This window comes from Dasypus novemcinctus, chromosome 16 (assembly GCF_030445035.2).
Source record: "Dasypus novemcinctus isolate mDasNov1 chromosome 16, mDasNov1.1.hap2, whole genome shotgun sequence".
Lineage (NCBI taxonomy): Eukaryota > Metazoa > Chordata > Mammalia > Cingulata > Dasypodidae > Dasypus > Dasypus novemcinctus.
The window spans coordinates 7,451,521-7,470,943 of record NC_080688.1 but is presented as its reverse complement, the minus strand read 5'-3'; the positions used below and the strand labels follow the sequence as shown (position 1 = coordinate 7,470,943).

Sequence of the window (19,423 nt, the reverse complement as noted above, 5' to 3'; positions counted from 1 at the left end):
GAGTTCTAAGATTCAGAATCCTGTAAAAGGGGAGCCCCAAAACTGCTGAAATTCTCATTCTAGAGAGGATGCTCTGCCTGGTGTTGTATTTTACCCAGGACTTGGTATTGTATTTTACCCAGGTGCTGGTGTTCTATTTTACCCAGGACCTGGTGTATTTTACCCAGGGCTGGTGTTGTATATTACCTTGTGAAAGCCCATTGCAAGTATGCCCTACTTAGGTGTTCTTCCAATTGGGATTCTGGTTAGCTGTTGAATGTGACTTTCCAGCCTTGTGAAAGAACAGGTTTTGGTGTGTGCCCCAGTTTGGTGATTTTGTTTATACATCTAACATTACTTTCTTATTAACTCTCTGGTGGCTTGTGAATTTCGAGGAGAGTTTGAGTCCTATTTGTTGCTTACAAACCACACATTTTATTAGCTGCTAAGATGTAGCTATTCCTATGTACTATTATAACTTAAATATGTATTGTTTTAGTGAAGTATTGTACATGTACTTTAATTTTTCCTTCACGCTAATTGACCTATTTCATTTAACTATGTAAAGCTCTCTTTTAGTATTCTGAATTTCTGCTTATTCCTTAACAGAACAGGATGTTAGAAGAGTAGAGAGAAATGTGATATACAGTTATTGGTCATCACTGACCAGTGTTTCAGATGTTTTCCACAGATCTCTCCTCCACAGAGGTCAACACAAAACAGTTTATTGTCCATGTCTTTTTTCTAGTATTTATGATTTACTTCTGGATAGGGATGGTAGTTTTTACAGTGACAGGACACTATTGTGTTGTCTTCTACTTGCAATGGGGTGTGGTATTTTGTATGCCATTATTTTCTCAAGGGACTACATCATAATTTGTCCCCCTTCCACAATTGAGATTAAAACAAAGGGATATTTGCTTAGAATATTGTTTTTGCCAAACACCCCACCCAAAGTTATTATTGGTGCTAGTTACCTCTAATTTACATGTTAAATTAGGGTGCACCCCAAATTATGGCTTGAGTTTGTGCTATTATCTTTTCTTTTAAAAAAATTGTTCTTAATTTAATATTTCTATTTGGGGGCATGAAAGTATGTGCTGAATAAACAGACAAACACAGAAGAGTTAAGATACAACAACAGAAACACAAAGGTTACTGATTTGGCATAATTTTAATTTCTGTGGTATGATTATTTTCAAGTTTTCCATCACTTTATATTTTTTATATTTTACTGATTTTAAGGTTTTTGACTGAGGCTGAATAGGACTTACACAGCATTAATTTATAACATTTTAGTTTTTTCCTAAAACTTAAATATTTGAATATATGGTTTTTTCCCCTAATTTTCTTGCTGTTTACAAAACAAGTTTAATAGCAATGTAGTGTTGAAATTCAAAGACTTATATTTTGGCTAATTAATTTTGTTATATAATCTTTACCTAGGTTGAGTTTTATTACCAAAAAAATAATTTATGCTTCTGTAACCCAGGTCCCCTAAATGTAGACCAATTTTCAGTATGCATTCTAGCAGTGAGTACTTATTCCTCATGGGGCAGAAAGAACTAGAGAGAGAGAGAGAGACAAAATAGCTAAAAGAAAGGCACAGAAGACTTTGTGTTTCCCCTCTAAGGGAGTGAGGAAGTGGTACTCAAATTTATAAAACCTCTCCAACTACCACCAAACCTTCACTACACTATTGGGTTGTCTTCTACTTGCAATGGGGTGTGGTTTTCTCAAGGGACCACAGCATAATCTGACCCCCTTCTACAATTGAGATTAAAACCCAAGGATTTTACCTTCACATTAGTGAAGGTAATCCAAATGCTAAATTGCAGTTACCCAAAGCAAAATAGCAAGTTTCCCATTTAAGGGAGTGAGGGTGTAGGACTCAAACCCAGGAAACTCTCTGAATTATAACCAAAACTTTGCTATTTTAGTGAAGGTAAATCTATAGTTAACCAAAGTCAAAGAAAACCAGCAAAACAAACTAAATGCTAACTCATGGTTAGGTAGAGGGGAAAAAAAAGTAATAAATGAAAGAATGAATTCAACTGCCAAGGGAAGGAATATTTCTCTGTCTTAAACTCTTGAGCCAATTCCATAGGTGACTGGAAAGGGTCTACACCCTGGGTAATCGCTGAGTCCTTGGGAAAATTCTGAGCAGTGTCGTGAGTCAGGGATGCTCTGGTATGCACATTCCCCTTCACAATCCTCCTTGGAAGCATTTTCTGGGGACAATTTTTTTAAATTTATTTTTGTCCTGACGACTCACCAGTTTATTAGGCACCAAAGCAGGGAATTTGGGGATAGCCAGAGGAAAAAACCTTAACATGAGTGTTGGCAGATCTTAGAGTTATTATATTTGCAGGCAGTAGCCAAGATTGTTCTCAAGTGACTCAAACCTAATTGCCCATGCTGCAGTTTCACTCTTGCTTAAATACCCAAGTTGTCAGTTAACATTTGCTTTGTTTTCTCTCTTTATTTTTTAAAAATATTACATTAAAAATATGAGGTCCCCATATGCCCCCGTACCCCCTCACCCCACTCATCCCATATCAATAACCTTTTTCATCATCATGAGGCATTCATTGCATTTGGTGAATACATTTTGGAGCACGGCTGCACCACATTGATAATGGTTTACATTATAGTTTACACTTTCCCCCAGTCCACCCAGCAGGCCATGGCAGGACATACAATATCCAGCAACTGTCCCTGCATTACCAATCCAGGACAACTCCAAGTCCTGAAAATGCCCACACATCATATCTCTTCTTCCCTCTCCCTACCCTCAGCAGCTACTGTGGCCACTTTCTCCACATCAAGGCTGCATTTTCTTCCGTTACTAATCACAATAGTTGCATAGTAGATTATCAGTAAGTCCACTCTATTCCATACTCTATTCCTCCATCCTGTCGACCCTGGGATGATTATGTCCATTCCACCTCTATATTGAGAGGGGACGGATTCCATATGGATGATGGATGCAATTATCCTGCCTGCAGTTGTATGCACTCTTGGCTCCCTGGTGTGTTTTTTGACCTTGACTTCCCTGTTAGCTGGCCGGGTAAGTCCAATAAACATTTGCTTTGATTATACATTAGCTTTTAGGCATATGAATAAACACACATACCTGGTTATATAATTGAATGACTAATATTTTCGGGAAATCATGCTTGTACATACATTGCACGCTCAAAGAAGGGGCAGATAACTCCACCCCTGGGTGGTAATTTTGCTAAGTTAATTAAGCAAGATTGAAGTGAGGACAGCAAGGGGCTTCTTCTGTGCAGTTCCAGCAAACTGGCTGAAGCTGGTTTTCATATTTCATTACTTTGACAAGATGTTCTTGATCACCAAAAGTGGAATTTGATACCAAGAAAGAGTTACATTTAATTTCCTTCTAATTTACATATAATTCATTCTTTTGTATCCTATCAAAAGGAAAGAAAAAAATTACTTTCAGGTATTCAGTCATCCTACATCAATCATTACCAATGACCCCACAAAAATAAGAAAGATCATAAGAGGATACTATGAACAAATCTATACTGAAAACTAAACAATTCAGATCGGATGGACACATTCATAGAAACACATTAACCTCCTACACTTACCCTAGAAAACATAGAAGACCTCAATAATCCAATTAAGTGTGAAGAGTTTAAAACAGTCATCAAAAACCTCCTAAACATAAAAAGTCCAAAGCCCAGGAAAGAAGACTTCACAGGTGAATTTTACCAAACATACAAAGATTATCCAATACCTATCTCATGTAAGCACTATGAACAATTTAAAAAGGAAAGAATGCTACCACACTCTTTCTATGAAGCCAACATCATCTTAATACCAATGCCAGTTAAAGGTACTATAAAAAATGAAAATTGCAGACTACTGTCTCTAAGGAATATAGATGCAAAAATCCTAAACAAAATACTTGCAAATGAAATCCAAAATCACATTAAAAATTGTACAACAAGATAAGATGGATTTTATCTCAGATGTCTAAGGGTGACTCAACTGAAGAAATATCACATGATATTGACTGATTCAGAAAAGACACTTGACAAAATAAAGCACCCATTCTTGATGAAAATATTCCAAAATATAGGAATAGAAGGAAGCTATCTCAAGATGATTAAGTACAGAAATGAAAAATCTACAGCTATCATTGTACTCAACAGTAAAAGACCTGGGAGAAGACATGGATACTCGAGTGCCACCACTGATATTCTTTTTTGTTATAGAAGTTCACGCTAGAGCAATCAGGCAACATAAAGAAGCAAAAGGTCACCAAATAGGAAAAGAAGAAAAACTGGCACTCTTCACTGATGGTATGATCCTATACCATGAAAATCCTCAAAAGTCACAACAAAGCTACTAGAACTAATAGATGAGTTCAGCCATGTGGCAAGATACAGGTTAATACACACAAATCTATAAAGATTCTATGCACCACTGATATGGAATCTGAGGAGGAAATCAGAAAAAAAAATCCAATAATCATAGTGAATAAAACAATAAAATTTTTAGAAATATTAAGGATATTAAAGACATGTATACAGAAAACTACAAAACATTGCTAAAAGAAACTGATGAAGACAAATGGACATTCCATCTTCATAAATTTGAAGACTAAATATTGTTAAGATGTCAATTCTATCCAACCTAATTTACAGATTCAATGCAATACCAATAAAAACCCCAACAGCCTTTTTATTCCAGAAATGAAAAATTCAATAGTCAAACTTATTTGGAAGGGTAAGTGTACCAGAATAGACAAACATATCTTAAAAAGGAAAATAAAATTGGAGGACTCTCATTTCCTGACTTTAAAACATATTTCTTAGCTACAGTGGTAAAAACAGCATGGCATTGGCATAAATGCAGAGAGACTGAACAATGGAAGAACAGCTTGCAATCTCACTTCCTGACTTTAAAGCATATTATGTAGCTACAGTGGTAAAAATAGCATGACATTGACATAAAGCAGACTCTTATGTGAACCCACCCTTTCCACAGGCTAGCCCAAATGTCATATTCTTGGTTCCATCCTCATCAATCATGTAAGTGTCAACCAAGCTCCAGACCTCTCCCCCCAAGAGTGTCGAGGTGATTGCCACACCTTACCCAATCTTCAGGTAATAATCTTGACCCCCTTAAGTACAATGATGTCAATACAAAGTTCCCTCTAATCTTTTGCATACAGGATCAACATATTCAGAGCAGTTAGGTGACCACCTGACATTTCCTTTGGGGAACAGATTCACCCCTCTCAGAACTGTGGGCTGCTGACCTTAACTGCCCTAATCTTTGGGGAATATGTTCCATTCCCTCTGTACCCTGAGGTGGCAAAGCTCTCCAGGACATCTGGCAGGAACACCCACCCTCTTCAATTGCTAGGGCAAACTCACCCTCTCTGTACACATGGGTGTGGTTCCTCTCTTGGCCCAAGGTGATGTGCTAATTCCATATCTCAGCTTCCATTATTTTCCTATTGAAGTCATTAACCCTTCAATCCCTCCTTTCCATGTCCCTTTTGTTCCAAGCTGACAGTGGTTTTGTTCATACAGCTCTCTCAAAAATCTGGTTAGTTTAGGATGCAAGAAGCAGAGGGCCAAACCATCAGACAGTAAGATTTTTCACAAGTCTTTCTTAGATAACTGATCTTCAATCCTGATTTATAAATTCCAAGTTTAGTTAAGTCCTCTAATAGGCCACTTTCATCTGGAATCTTGATATCCAGAAGCTTTGAATTTCCAGAATCAGTTCCTGATTTCTTTGTGTCCAACAGTTCAGTCCTCAGCATATCTCTCTTTTTTAGCATTCTGCTATAAGCTGCAAGCAGACTCCAAACTTCATTCTCCAGGTTTGCTTTGGAAATTTCTTCAGCTGAATGCCATTCAGCTTGCCATTTTCAAATTCTGCCTTCCATAAAACACCAGGAGTTAATCTTGCTAAGTTCTCTGCAACTTTAAAGCACAGATCACTTTTCTTTTGTTTCCAATGATAGTTTCATCATTTACTTCTAAGGCATAGTTTCAACATTTACTTCTAAGGCATCATAAAAAGACTCTTTAGCACTCATATTGTTATCAGCAGTCTCTCCAAAGCATTCTAGACATTTTCGATCAAGCATCCCACAATTACTGCAAAAAATACCCATTACCCACTTATAAAACTGTTCCAGCAATTTAGTAACTGCAAAAGAACTTTCCCACTCCTTGGTACCAAATTCTGTATTAGTCAGTCAAAGGGGTGCTCATGCACAATACCAGAAATTGGTTGTTTTTTATAAAGGGTATTTATTTGGGGTAGGAGCTTACAGATGCCAGGCCATAAAGCATAAGTTACTTCCCTTGCCAAAGTCTATTTTCACATGTCGGACCAAGATGGATGCCAACACTTGTGAGGGTTCAGGCTTCCTGAGTTCCTCTGGGCTCAGCTCCTCTGTTTTTTCCACAGACTATGAGACTCTCTAGGCTTTGTGCCTTTCCACAAGCTCAGCTGTAGACTATCAGTTGAATGGCTCTGTCTCTTTCCCCAGGGCTCCAGGTTAAGACTTCAGCATCAAACTCCTACATCAAAATTCCAACATCAGCAACCCTCAAGTCTGTCCTTTGCCATGCCTTTTATTTGTGAGTCCCTACCCACCAGTGGGTGAGGACTCATTGCCCTAATTACATGGCTCAAAGCTTTGATCATAACTCAATCATGCCTGGTTCAGACCAGTTTACAAATACAATATAATATCTATTTTTGAAATTCATGACCATATCAAACTGCCATACTACCCAATTAAAAAATGGGAAGGACTTCCAGGAAGATGGCACCAAAGTAAGTAAGCAGGCTTCAGTGCTCTCAAAAACATAAAGGAGGAAGGGAAAATGGTATCTCAGGGAGCTGCTTTGTGAACCTGCAGACCAGAAGAGTGTTGTGTATTATCCAGGAGGCAGAGGGACAAAAGGAAAAAGAAGCCAAATGAATAACCTGATTTACTCACCTCTGCACCTAGAAACCACACATATAACCCACCTTCTAGGTGAATAGCCTCAGTAAAACCCTTGGCTCACTGGATCCAACTGAAAAAGAAAGAACTTTCTCCACCATGGGAAGAAGAGTCCAGCAGAGTGCACAGAGTGGCTTCACTTCAGTGAGTTTGTCAGCTGATTCCCCATTTTATCTCAAAAAAGACCCCATTCAGTAGTGAAGTGGCCCCAGGAAGAAGGAAGGGGACAACTCATTGGTCAGACAGTTCACAACCAACTGCCTTGGGAGAGAGAAGAACTAAGTTAGCAAGGGCCTGTGTGGAGACAGGTGCTTTACCATCCTGGAGGAGACAGAACCCATGAGATGTAACAGTCAACATTTTAAAAGTCCAACTCATCTGAAGGAAATGGGATGGGGAGATCCAGATATGATTTCAGAAGCCTACCTAACCTGTGGAGGGATTGTGGCTGAGTACAGGACCTGCCACCACACATGTACTAGGTTGCTGGTTCGATTACCAATACCTTCTTAGAGAAGAGATACAGGGAGTGGTCCACTGGGTTGTCAGTTACCCAGCAGGCACCCTATGACAGGGAAGGTATAGATTAATATTTTTTATTTTAGGTTTATTGATTTGTTATTTTTTGTCGTTTTATTTTTGGTTTGTTTGTTTTTATTCTTTATTTTATTCACTAAAACAGAGAACATTACCTGTTGAATGTGGACTGCAGGGTGATTGATTGAGGAGCATGAGATGTTTCCTAAGGGCTAAATTGTGTTCTTCAGATTGAAATTAATAAAACAGAAGAAAGATGTTTGGAGGACAGTGTAGGTGACTGTATTATTATTAAGAATTACTAAAAAGATTAAAATATAAATAACATGATATATGTAAACCTAAAGAAAACATGGCTAAGATATGTATGCCTTGACAGTAATAACAATGATTATTAATGGATTGAACTCTCCATTCAAGAGACACAGATTGGCAGAATGGACAAGTAACTATAATCCATCTTTATGCTGTCTATAAGAAACTCACCTTCAGGGAGATAACAGAGTTTCAAGGCAATGTTTGGAAAATTATTTTAAATGTAAACAATAACCAAAAAAGGAAAGGAGTAGCTATACTAATAACAGACAAAATAGACTCTAAATGCTAAACTGTTGTTTTGTGTGCAAATCAGGCTGCCTCTGTGAAACCCTGATGGAATTTCAAGAAAAATGTTGAATGCAGATGGTTGAAAATGACCATCACCATCATGTCTGGCTGAGGAGCCTTGTAAGTCACATAGTATCAATAGAAATTTGTTGAGTACATAAGGGGATAAAAATGACTGTGATGTTCGGAACATAACCTGCTTGAAACACACAATGAGACATTTAATCTTGAGCTGTACTAGGTTAGATGTGCTTATGATTAACCAGGAAAATAGATTTATAAGTTGTGATTCATTGTTAATTCTGCATCAAGACTAGAAACAGGGAAATATATTCAGGGAGAAAAACAAATAAAAGGAGCGTCTTCTTTGATCATATGACTGCTGTGTGTGTATTTTATTCATGCATCTGGGTCTTGCTGGACAAGACCTTTCCCACTTCTGAAATCCAACAGTTTTGCCTTTACAAGACACTAAATAGACACTAAAGGACACTAAAATAGCAATAGTGTTTTTCATGATAGGTTAACATATCTTGAAAAAAGAACAATTATAAACATTTATGCACCTAAACAGGGTGCCCCAGAATATGTGAGGCAAATATTGAAAAAGCTAAGTGGAGAAATAGACGCCTTTATAATTATAGTGGGGGATTTTAATACACCATTATCACTCTTAGCACATCTTTACAGAAGGTCAATAATGAAACAGAGACATTGAATAATACCATAGATGATCTAGACCTAATAGGCATAAACAGTTGCTGCTGCAACTCTGCTGAGATTCTAGGCAAACCTGACAAATGAACAGACCAAAGATTCAGGTCTCTGTGATATGTATTTCACAAGTAAAGTGCTAATTTTAGATTCAAATAGAAGGTGTATAAAAACCATGTGTAAGGAAAATATGTAGGAGTCTAACTCTGATATTTTGGGGAACATAAATTTCAACATAAGACCCACTGACAGGGTGCCAAATTCCTGAACTTGTCTGCCCTTCTTATAGTATTTGGATGTCTCTAGATCCCATAGAAGGTGTTTGAGACACTGTTTAGTATATCTCCACTTAGTATGGAGTTCCTGCTGAGATGTGCATAAGTGTAACCTCTGGAATGATCACCTGGCTCAATTTTAAATCTCAGCCATAAAACTCATTTTTATTTAATATTTTCCCCTTTTGTTCAAGGTCTTTTTCCAGATGTATTGCTATTTGGCACATGGTAATAATTCCTCAGTTCCAGGATGGCTCATTCCCTGGAGTCATGTCCTATGCTGGAAAAAAGGCAGTACAATTATATGCTGATTTTGGCTTAGAGAGAGGCTACATTTGAGCAAAAGGAGCCTTTCAGGAGATAACTCAGGAAATATATAATACTAGGCTATGTTTTCATTTCACAGGACAAGGTTCATAAGTACAATCATCAATAACAAGGACCTGACATAATGGTCTGTCTTCTTTCACTGGGCACTACACTTGTATTAGGGGGATTCTTGTTGTTCTACTAGAAAATATAGCAAAACTTCCAAGGATGGGAATTTGATATTCTTTGGTTATTGTGTGGGTCTCCACCTACTGAGACAATGCCCCATAAACACTCTAATATAATCATATAATTTAGAAGCATACCCCAGGTTCACCCCACCCTGCATATCCCTCATCACTGTCACCCCACACCAGTGATCCTCTCCTGTCACAGTTGTGACACTTCTGTGATCCAACACATCTCCAAAACTGAAGCCAACAAGGTAACCAAATAGTGTAAACCATAATTTAAACTATTTGTCATGGTTTGTAGCAATGCTTCAATATTTGTACTTCAGTTTTAACAAATGCAACATGCCCATGTAAACTGTTATTAGTATGGGAGAGTGGGAAAGGAGAAGGGTATTGGTATATGGGTATCCTCTGTATTTTCTATGTGACTTTTCTGTAACCTAAAGTTTCTTTGAAGATAAAATGGAAAAAAAATACAGTGGGGAAATATTCAGAAGAAAATGTCACTGTACAAACAAGACAACAGATCTTACATTGATGAAAACACAATGTCTAAAAAATTTTGTATTATGTCAATTTTTAATTTTTTAAATATTTTATTTGTTTTTAAAACTATCATCTTGAATAGTGTCAACAAATAAAAATGATATTTCTTCCTTAAAAAAACAAAAATAATTCTAGATCAGGAAATATTTGTTGTATGTGATGTTCCCGTCATATCTGTATTTGTAAGAGAATTTTCATTTTCTATTTTATTTTCTCCTATGAAATATATATGCAATACAGATAAACTGAAAGTACTTGATGATGAAGTGATTTGTATTCCTAATTGACGATTGCTCATATTTTTCACTAAACTATGCACAAACAACCCACAGCCAACACTAAAAACACTTTGTAGATGGTGGAGATTCTGAGAATAACAAAGATGCACTTAATAAAGATAACAATTAAAATTAATCTAAGTAAGTTGTGTGGATGTACATACAAAAACACATAACAGTTCAGGTTATGTTTAGCTGTTGAATGGCTGAAATATGCCAGAGTGGAGTGATATGGAAGTCATGGTATGAACCTTTTGGCATCATCATGTGTATCATGCACATTACAGCATCTACCAACATCACCTTGCTCAATGCATTTAAGGAATAAATGATTTATTTGATAAATTTTATTTAAAATATGTGTTGATAGATTAATTGCTAGATACTAGTGCCAAAGGATTGATAAAATATTTAATTTTTTTCTTCCTTTGTTTAGTTCACTAACAACCTGTATGTTGTTATTTAAATTCCCTGGGAATGTCACCATTGTATTTGGAAGAATCCTGTTCCTATCAGCATCTATGAGGGATTAGTGGAAGAATACAACACATCCTCTACAGATTTAATCTACTTGGGTCTCTTAAACATAAAGGATACCTCAGGCCTTTTTACTATAATCTCTGTCATCTTCTTCACTGTGCTGATGGCCAAAGGGGTCATGACCCACCTAATTCATATGGACTTGTGCTTCCAAACTCCATGTGTTTCCTGCTCAGCCACCTCTCCTTCATAAACATGATGTACATCTCCAATGTTGTGCCAAAGATGCTGGTTGATTATCAGCTGGGGCAGAGAACAATCTCCTTTGATTGATGCACATCTCAGCACTTCCTGTACCAGACCTTTGTGGGAGCCAAATTTTTCCTGCTTGAACTTATGGCCTATGACTATTACATGGCCATCTGCAACATTCTTAGATAACTGGTCCTCATGTGTCAACAGGTCTGTTTGATGGTCACAGCACATTCCAGGTTTGGAGGAACTTTGGATAGCTTCCTCCTAATACCCATCACCATGAGCTGTCCCTTTTGCAATTCTTGGAAGAGTAAGCTTTTTTTCATTGAGGGACCTACTGTCTTAAATTTGGTATGTGCAGACACAGCCTTCTAAGAGACCATGATATGTGTGTGCTGTGTTTTGATGCTGCTGATTCCATACTCTGTGTCAATTGCCTCTTGTGCCAGAATCCTGACCACAGTACACTGTCAGAGCTCAGTGGAGGGCAGAAAGAAGACATTTGTCACCTGTTCATCTCACATGATGGTGGTGCCATTATTTTACCAGGATGCCCTGTACATGTATATGGTGTTCTACTCCTACCTTAAGTCAGCCCAGGACAAATTGTTCTCCATATTCCACACCATCTTCACACCCATCCTGAACCCCTTCATCTACAGCCTAAGGAAATGTGATGTGAATGGAACTCTGAAATGGGCCTGGGGTCCATCAAGGCTTCTCAGAGAGTGTGGCCAGATATCTTTTGAGAGTTGGTTTCTTCTCATGTGGGTCATTGAAATAATATTTTGTTACCAGTTCAGGCTTGCTTACATTGAAAGATTTAACTGGAAAATTGTATCAAAAAAAAACCAGATTTTTTTTTTTTGTTAAAAAGTTTATTAAAAAAGGAAGTCCACTTGTTCTCCCTACCTTTTTTGTTTTCTTTTTTTACATTTTCTTTTTACATGCTTTATCCAAAATAACTACTCAGTGGCTTTCAGAAACACAAATTTTAAAATATTTATGTGGAGTATTACCTTATATAGGTAAATTGAGTTGCATGCTATTTTTCTGGCTGTGAAGTATATCATGAAGTACAGAAAGGAAGGTAGTACTTTTTTGGATTTATTGCACTTCTGTATAAATTTAGGTCACATCTAAGGGTGAGAGTAATATCATCGTTTCTACTGTTGGGGTAATAATCTAATGTAACCTTTCAGGAAGACAATTAATGTAGCTATATTTGTATTTTCATTTCTCAGGTACATAAATAGATTTCTCAAACAGCCATCATGCATACTAAAATCATTGTGGTTTTTTTTTCACTTTCAGCACCAATTTAGCATTTAACTTTCCTTTGTTTGCAATGCATTAATGAAAATTATTTGTCAGATTAATGCTAATGGTTGAGAGAAAAAAGACATTGCTCAGAGGAAATGATATGAGAAAACTATGCCTAAAACAAGGTATTCCAGGAGTTTGAATAAGTACAAAGGGATATGAGTTGAGAAAATACTAAAATATCTTTTCAAATATATTAGAGAGTGGTCAAGATTAAGCACATGGTAGTCACATAATAGGAGTTTATATCTATGATGACCTAGGAATTAATAATACAAAGTAGGTGATTAAAAACCCATGTGATTTTTGTACAGATTTCACTCAGGAATTAAGTGTTTATATTTATTATATTTTCAACTCACCATGTAGAAATAATTTTAGGCCCCAAAGCTTGGTCTTTAGGGAGAGCCAGAGGCAAAAAAAACTTTAACATGAGATTTAGGCAGAGCTTTCATATATTGTGTCTGTAGATAGGAGCCAATGTCAGTCTAACATGATTCAGACTCCCATCCTGTGGTTTTATTCTTGCTTAAATACCTAAGTTACTACTTAGCATTTGATTTGATTATGCATTAACTTTTCTACAGATGGATGAACACACATAGCTAGTTATATAGTTGTATGATTAGTATGTGCAGGAAATCATGCTTGCATATGCATTGCATGATAAAAAAAAGGGGTGGACAACTACTCCCCTGGATGAGAATTTTACTATATTAATTAAGCAAGTTGAGGTGAGGACAGCAAGGGACTACTTCCATGCAGTCTATCCAACTGGTTGAAGCTGGTTTTCATATATCATTGATTCAAAAGGTTATTCTCAACCACAAGAACCAGAATTTGGCTCCAAGAGAGGGTTATATTTCATTACATTCCAATTTACATATAATTCTTTCCATTGTATCCTAGCAACAGTGAGAGAACGGAGTTACTTTCAGGTATTTGTTCATCTTACATCCATCATTACCATTTTATAAACATAATTATGATAATTAACATATTCATCTTGCATTAATTGCATGAATGCAATCAATGGTCACATCTACAATCAACAAAGATTGCTCTGTCTAAAATTTAACAATTTGCAAGATGTATTAGACAGGGTTGTTTAGCCAAACAGAACTGACAGGAGATATTTATAAATAGTAAGAGATTCTATAAACTTCTTTCATGCAACTGTGAGGATTCACAAATCCAAATTCAGCAGGGCAGATTGCAAACCATAGGCTCTGATGAAGGTTCTTGATGATTTCCCATGAGACATTAGCTCTCTGAGGTAGAGATGGAAATTATCTCTCTGAAGGCTGAAATCACTTCCCCTTTTAAGGCCTTCAAACAATTGGATGAGGGATGAGATGTCTCTTAATTGCTAACGGCAATCTCCTTAGTTGTTTGTAGATGTGACCAGTCATTTATGCAATCAATGCAATGATAATTAGAGTCCATGAAATGTCCTTTATCCAGTGCTTGCTTGATCAGACATTTGGGCACCATTACCTGGCTGAGTTGACACATTAATCTAACCATCACAGTTCACCCCTTATCTCCTTGGTAGCCATATACATCACCATAAAACATAGTTAGTATCTAAATAAAAGCAATACTATATGTGTGTGTATATATACATATATATATATATGTATGTATTTCTGCCTAACAATATTCAGCTGTCCTGTGTACATCCAAACATATTATTCCCTCCAGAATAACATGCAAATTCTTGGATAATATTCACTCTTATATTTGACATCCCTAAACACTATGAAGTGGAACTAATATAAATTATGTCACGTGATAAGGGGAAAGGATAGAGAAGAAAACAATAATTCATTTTATATACATACAGAAACATACTCAAAGCAAAACAAGGAAGAAATATTAATGATCTATTACAGTTCTTATTTCTTTCACATGGTTTGCAAGAAAGGCAAGTATATGAGTGTGCATGTGTGTCTATTCTAATTAGAACTTATCAATGCCCCTTCTGTGATGGAAGGGGTACAATGTAATCAACATGCTACCAGATTACAGGCTGATAAGCTTGGAGAATGGTGCCATATTGTGGGTTGTGTATGGGTCTCTGATGTTGATAGATTCGGCACTTGGTTGTGGCTGTAGCAAGTTGGCATTGATAATGGGGAAGTCCACATTACTGATTGCATGAATAATCTCCACCCCTAACCACTATAGCCATATCGTTCATGAACCCACTGGGCAATGACAAGAGTAGCTGGGCAAAGAGAATGAGAGTTAGCCACAGAGCAGATCATCTTATCATCTTGACTATTAAAAACTTTCCTCTACTGGCAACACCCTTGCATGAGCAAGTTTTTCCAGTTTTTTGCCCACTCAGAAAGGTCTATCCTCATCCTTCTTCCCCAGACATCTTTGTCATCAATTTTCCAATCCAAGTGCCTGACCATCCACCAAACCATTGGCAAAAAAAACAAAAAACAAAAAACAAAAAACAAAAAACATTAATCAGTATACAGATACACCTCGAGTCATTTCTCCTTCAAAGCAAAATGAACAACCAGGTCTACTGCTTGATGTTCTGCCCACTGGGAGGATTTACTCTGACCACAATCTTTCATGGCCATTCCAGAATGGGGCTATAGTGTTATAGGTGTCTACTTTTGGGTGGTACCTGCATATCATGCAGAACCTTCTGTAAACTAGGCTCAAGTTTTCCCTTCCTCAGTCAACTCATTTTAATGAACTCCCCAAGAGGTAATAGCTGTGAGCTGGGAAACTGAGGGTAACATGGCAGGATTGGTGACTATAGGCATTTAGACAACTTCCTCATGCAAATTTCTTGTGTCTTCAGGACCCACTTCATCCCTACCTCATAGGAGCTACTTCCACTTTATGATTGAAAGCTGCTATGTACACCCATCTTTATGGTTTGGTGGGTCAGAAAACACTCAGCTCATGATAGGCAACTCAAGTCTCATGATAACTTTGTGGTCCGTGTTTAAGAATTCAGCCTCTGATAAGGCCCAATAGCAAGCCAAAATTCTCTTAAAAGTAGAATAGTTATCTGCAAAGGATGTCTAGGATTTTCTCCAAAATCCTAAGTGGTCTGAACTGTGATTTTTCTATAGGGGTCTGCCAAGGGCTAGAGGTGGCTTCTCTATTTGCCACAGGCACTACCAGCACCTTTGGATCTGCTAGATCATATGGCCCAAGTGCCTGGCAGCTTGCACAAAAGACTGGACCTTCACAAGCCTCCTTTTGTTCTGGTACCCACTCAAAACTAATAGCTTCTCTGGTTACTCATTAAATGGGCTGGAGTAGCACACACAAAATCTGAAGAGACCAGCTATGTGTTCTGCCTCTGTATTTGTCATAAGAGGGACTAGATGAAAAAACTTATGCTATATGTTAGAAGGGATATCTCAATATGCACCAGACCAGTGGGTACCTAGAAATTTCACTGGGATGGAAGTCCCCTGTATTTACTTCATAAAGACAGTAAATTGCCAGTATAAGCACTATTTTACCAGAAGCCCTTTCAAGTCAGCATGGCTAATAACAATTCAAGTATCAATAAATGTAATTGAAAATACATATTAACCTAGGCCATATCAAATGTATCCCAAATTCTACTCCTCCAAAACTTAAGTAAAAAATGACATAAGGCAATCAATAACACACAGTAATAGGGGAAGGGTGCTATTAAAAATGCATATAGTTTACAATAGTCCTGCTGTTTGGAAAACATGAGGAAAATGTCACAAACGTTCTTTAAAAATATTAACAATTATTTAATATGTGCCTTAAAAAAATTCATAGTCATAATCAGAGAAAATGCTGCTCCTCCAGCATGTAAAGTTACTCTCTTCTTTGATAGTCTGTCCATTGTATTTTCTTTTTCTGCATCCTTTTACTAGATGGATGACTTTGAATATTGAACATCATGGCAAATTGAGTGTTTTTCTAATGATTCTAGAAGTGTTTTTCCATTTTAAAGTAATTCAAGACTTGCAACATGGCTATAATATGATAATAAGCACTGTAAAATACTCATTTCTTGACTCAAAGTACAAGGTAGAACACCATCATATGCAAAAAGCATTGAAAATGTTATAAAACCATATAATTTCAATTTGGAAAGGTGTTCTGCAATATTTCAATAAGTACATAAGAACGGGCTCATGATTCATGCTTATACTATTAGTAATTCTTTTGCCCTTTTAAAATAAATATATTGAATAGATGAGAGAATTTTAAGGTAAAAATTAATAAAATATTAAATAAAATTGATAAATGTGAGTGATTAATTTCATTAGATATTATATTGTAATTGAGGAAATAATTTTAAAATATTTACATTTTTCCATAAGAAGAAAAATTTTGAATAGAAATATTGAATAGAATTTTTGAATTTTTGAAAGTTTAATAAAAGTGAAGGGATTCATATGAACACATTGGGGAAAATCTATGTACCATAATCTATGTAGTTCTCTGTACCTATCTTTTTTTGGAAGATTTCACACACTATATTGGCATGTATGAAGACATTACATAACACTCATTGCATTGTCAATTCACAAAGTATCACTCTAGAAAGCCTCTTTTCCTGCCAGGTTTCTCTTGGTACCATGGAGGAGACACCTTGGGAAATTTCTCTGAGTTTGCACAGGAGCAATCTGGAGATGCATATCACAAGGAGCTGGTGAATTGATCCCTCTCCATTTCTTCCTCCTTCTTTCTTATTGGCCCCCTTAAGGGTCCCTAGAAGGAGACACAAGCCTGCTTGATAGCAGCCACCACTAAAATGCACCTTGGCAATGGCTGGTTATTTCTTCTTACTTTAATATGCACCCACTACCCATCCTTAATTCTCCCTGGACCACAATCTTCAAGAAAATACTTGATATTGAGTTTTCTAAGATTGGCTTTCTGTGAGAACCAGAAAAGATAAGCCATATATGAAAGTTATTAAAGAGCAGTTTTCTCAAATAGGAAATTAATCCTAAAAGTGTAGGAGAGGCAAAAATAATATTTTCTCATTGATCAAGTTTTTAAAATAAAATAAAAACACATCTCAGCCAATCATATTTTAAAAGGGTTTAATTATTTTCTATTCTCACTATAGAAAATGATATTGAACTACAATTGATAAAAGCACAAAATACGTAGCCATAAAATATTGAAAAATGGTTAAAATGATGTGTCAAGCAATTAAATGATAGCAATGTTTTGTTCAGTATTTCTTGATTTCATTTTTTAAATGTACTTTAATTTTTAATGATACTTATATTATATAAATCTTACATAAAAATATAGGGATTTCCATAAGCCCTGCTCCCAACCTCTCCCATATTTTCCCTCATTAAGAAAATCCTTCATTAGTATGGTACATTTCTTACAATCGATGGGCACATTTTGGAGCATTGCCACTGGGCATGCATTATAGTTTACACTCTTTCCCACACAATTTTTTAAAAGTATTACAAGATATACAATGGGTTGTATCTGTCATTGTAATGTCATTCAAGATAATACACTAGTCCCCCCAAAATCCCCATATTACACTCATTTTTACCTCTCCCTACCCTCAGAACCTCCAGGGGTCACTGCCTCCACATCAATGATAAAAGTTATTCCATTGCTAGAATCCCAGTAAGTCTGTATTAGAACACCAGTAAGTCTTCTCTAGTCAATCATTCCCCAGTCCTGAGTATTTTGGGATGGTAATACCCACTCCACTTCTAATTGAGGGGAACTTGGGTCCCATAGGGCAGATGGATAGGACTATCTTCCTTGCAGTTGTTCCTTGGGAAGGTCATTTTCCATCATCTCCTTGATAGCTGTCCTGAGTAAGCCCAATGAACTGGAGAGTAGGTGTTGCAACTCTGTTGAGATTCAGGGTCTAGCTGATACATGGACAGACCAAAATTTTAATTCTCTTGAACATACCCTTATCAACTCTAGTTCTAATTCTGAGTTCAAATAGAAGGGGTAGAAGAGCCATGTGTAGGGAGACCACAAATGAGTCCAACTCTGTCATACTGGGGAGCATAAATTCCCAAGTAGAGTCTGCCCTGCCTATAGTGTCTGAATGTCCCTACTATTTGAAGGGAAATTTACTTTGGTAGTCAATAAGATCTTGCTGAGATGGATGTACATAAGCATAACTTCTGGAATGATCTCCCAACACACTTAGAAGTCTCCCAGCTATAAAAACACATTTGTCTTTATACTTTCCCCCTTTTTGTCAACATCTTTTTCCAGTTGCATTGATAGCTGGTAGTTGGGAATAATCTGTGGGTGCCAGGGAGGCTCATCCCCATGAGTCATGTCCCACACTGTGGGGAAGGTAATGCATTTATATGTTGAGTTTGACTTAGAAAGAAGCTACATTTGAGTAACAAGGAAGCTCTCAGGAGGTAACTCTTAGGCACCCTAAAACTAGGCTAAGTTTCAATTTAAAAAGTAAAGGCTCATAAGTACATTCATTGATATTGAAGGCCCAAAAACAGCCCATCCTCCTTCACTAGTCATTGTCCCCATACTCAGGGGATTCTTGCTTTCCCATTAAAACTGTGGCAGAGTTACCCAGGATGAGAATTTTATATTCTTTCAGTTATTGTGTGAATGCTCACTCACTGTGATAATGCCCCATGTAAACTTGTACACATTTTTATGCCTTATATTTATGCCCCCAGGTGAATCTCCCCCCATGCATTCCCATCACTGATACCCCACACGAATGATCCTTCCCTGCCACAATTGTATCCCTCTGTAATTCAAAACTTCTTAAAAAATGAAGCTAAACTAATAACCACTGCTGTTAAGAAAATGAAATAATGATAGTTTTAAAAATAATAAATGAAAATAATTTTTAAATTGGAATAATAAAAATTAATTAAAATTTTACAGTTAAATTTTTGATAATATGTCTTTCTT

At 36.7% G+C, this 19,423-nt stretch overlaps 1 pseudogene; it reads left to right on the top strand.

Moving 5' to 3' along the window:
• LOC105746606 (olfactory receptor 2T1-like) overlaps positions 1-15,791 on the top strand; it is a 34,323-nt pseudogene extending 18,532 nt beyond the window's left edge.
• The last annotated feature ends 3,632 nt before the right edge of the window (positions 15,792-19,423 follow it).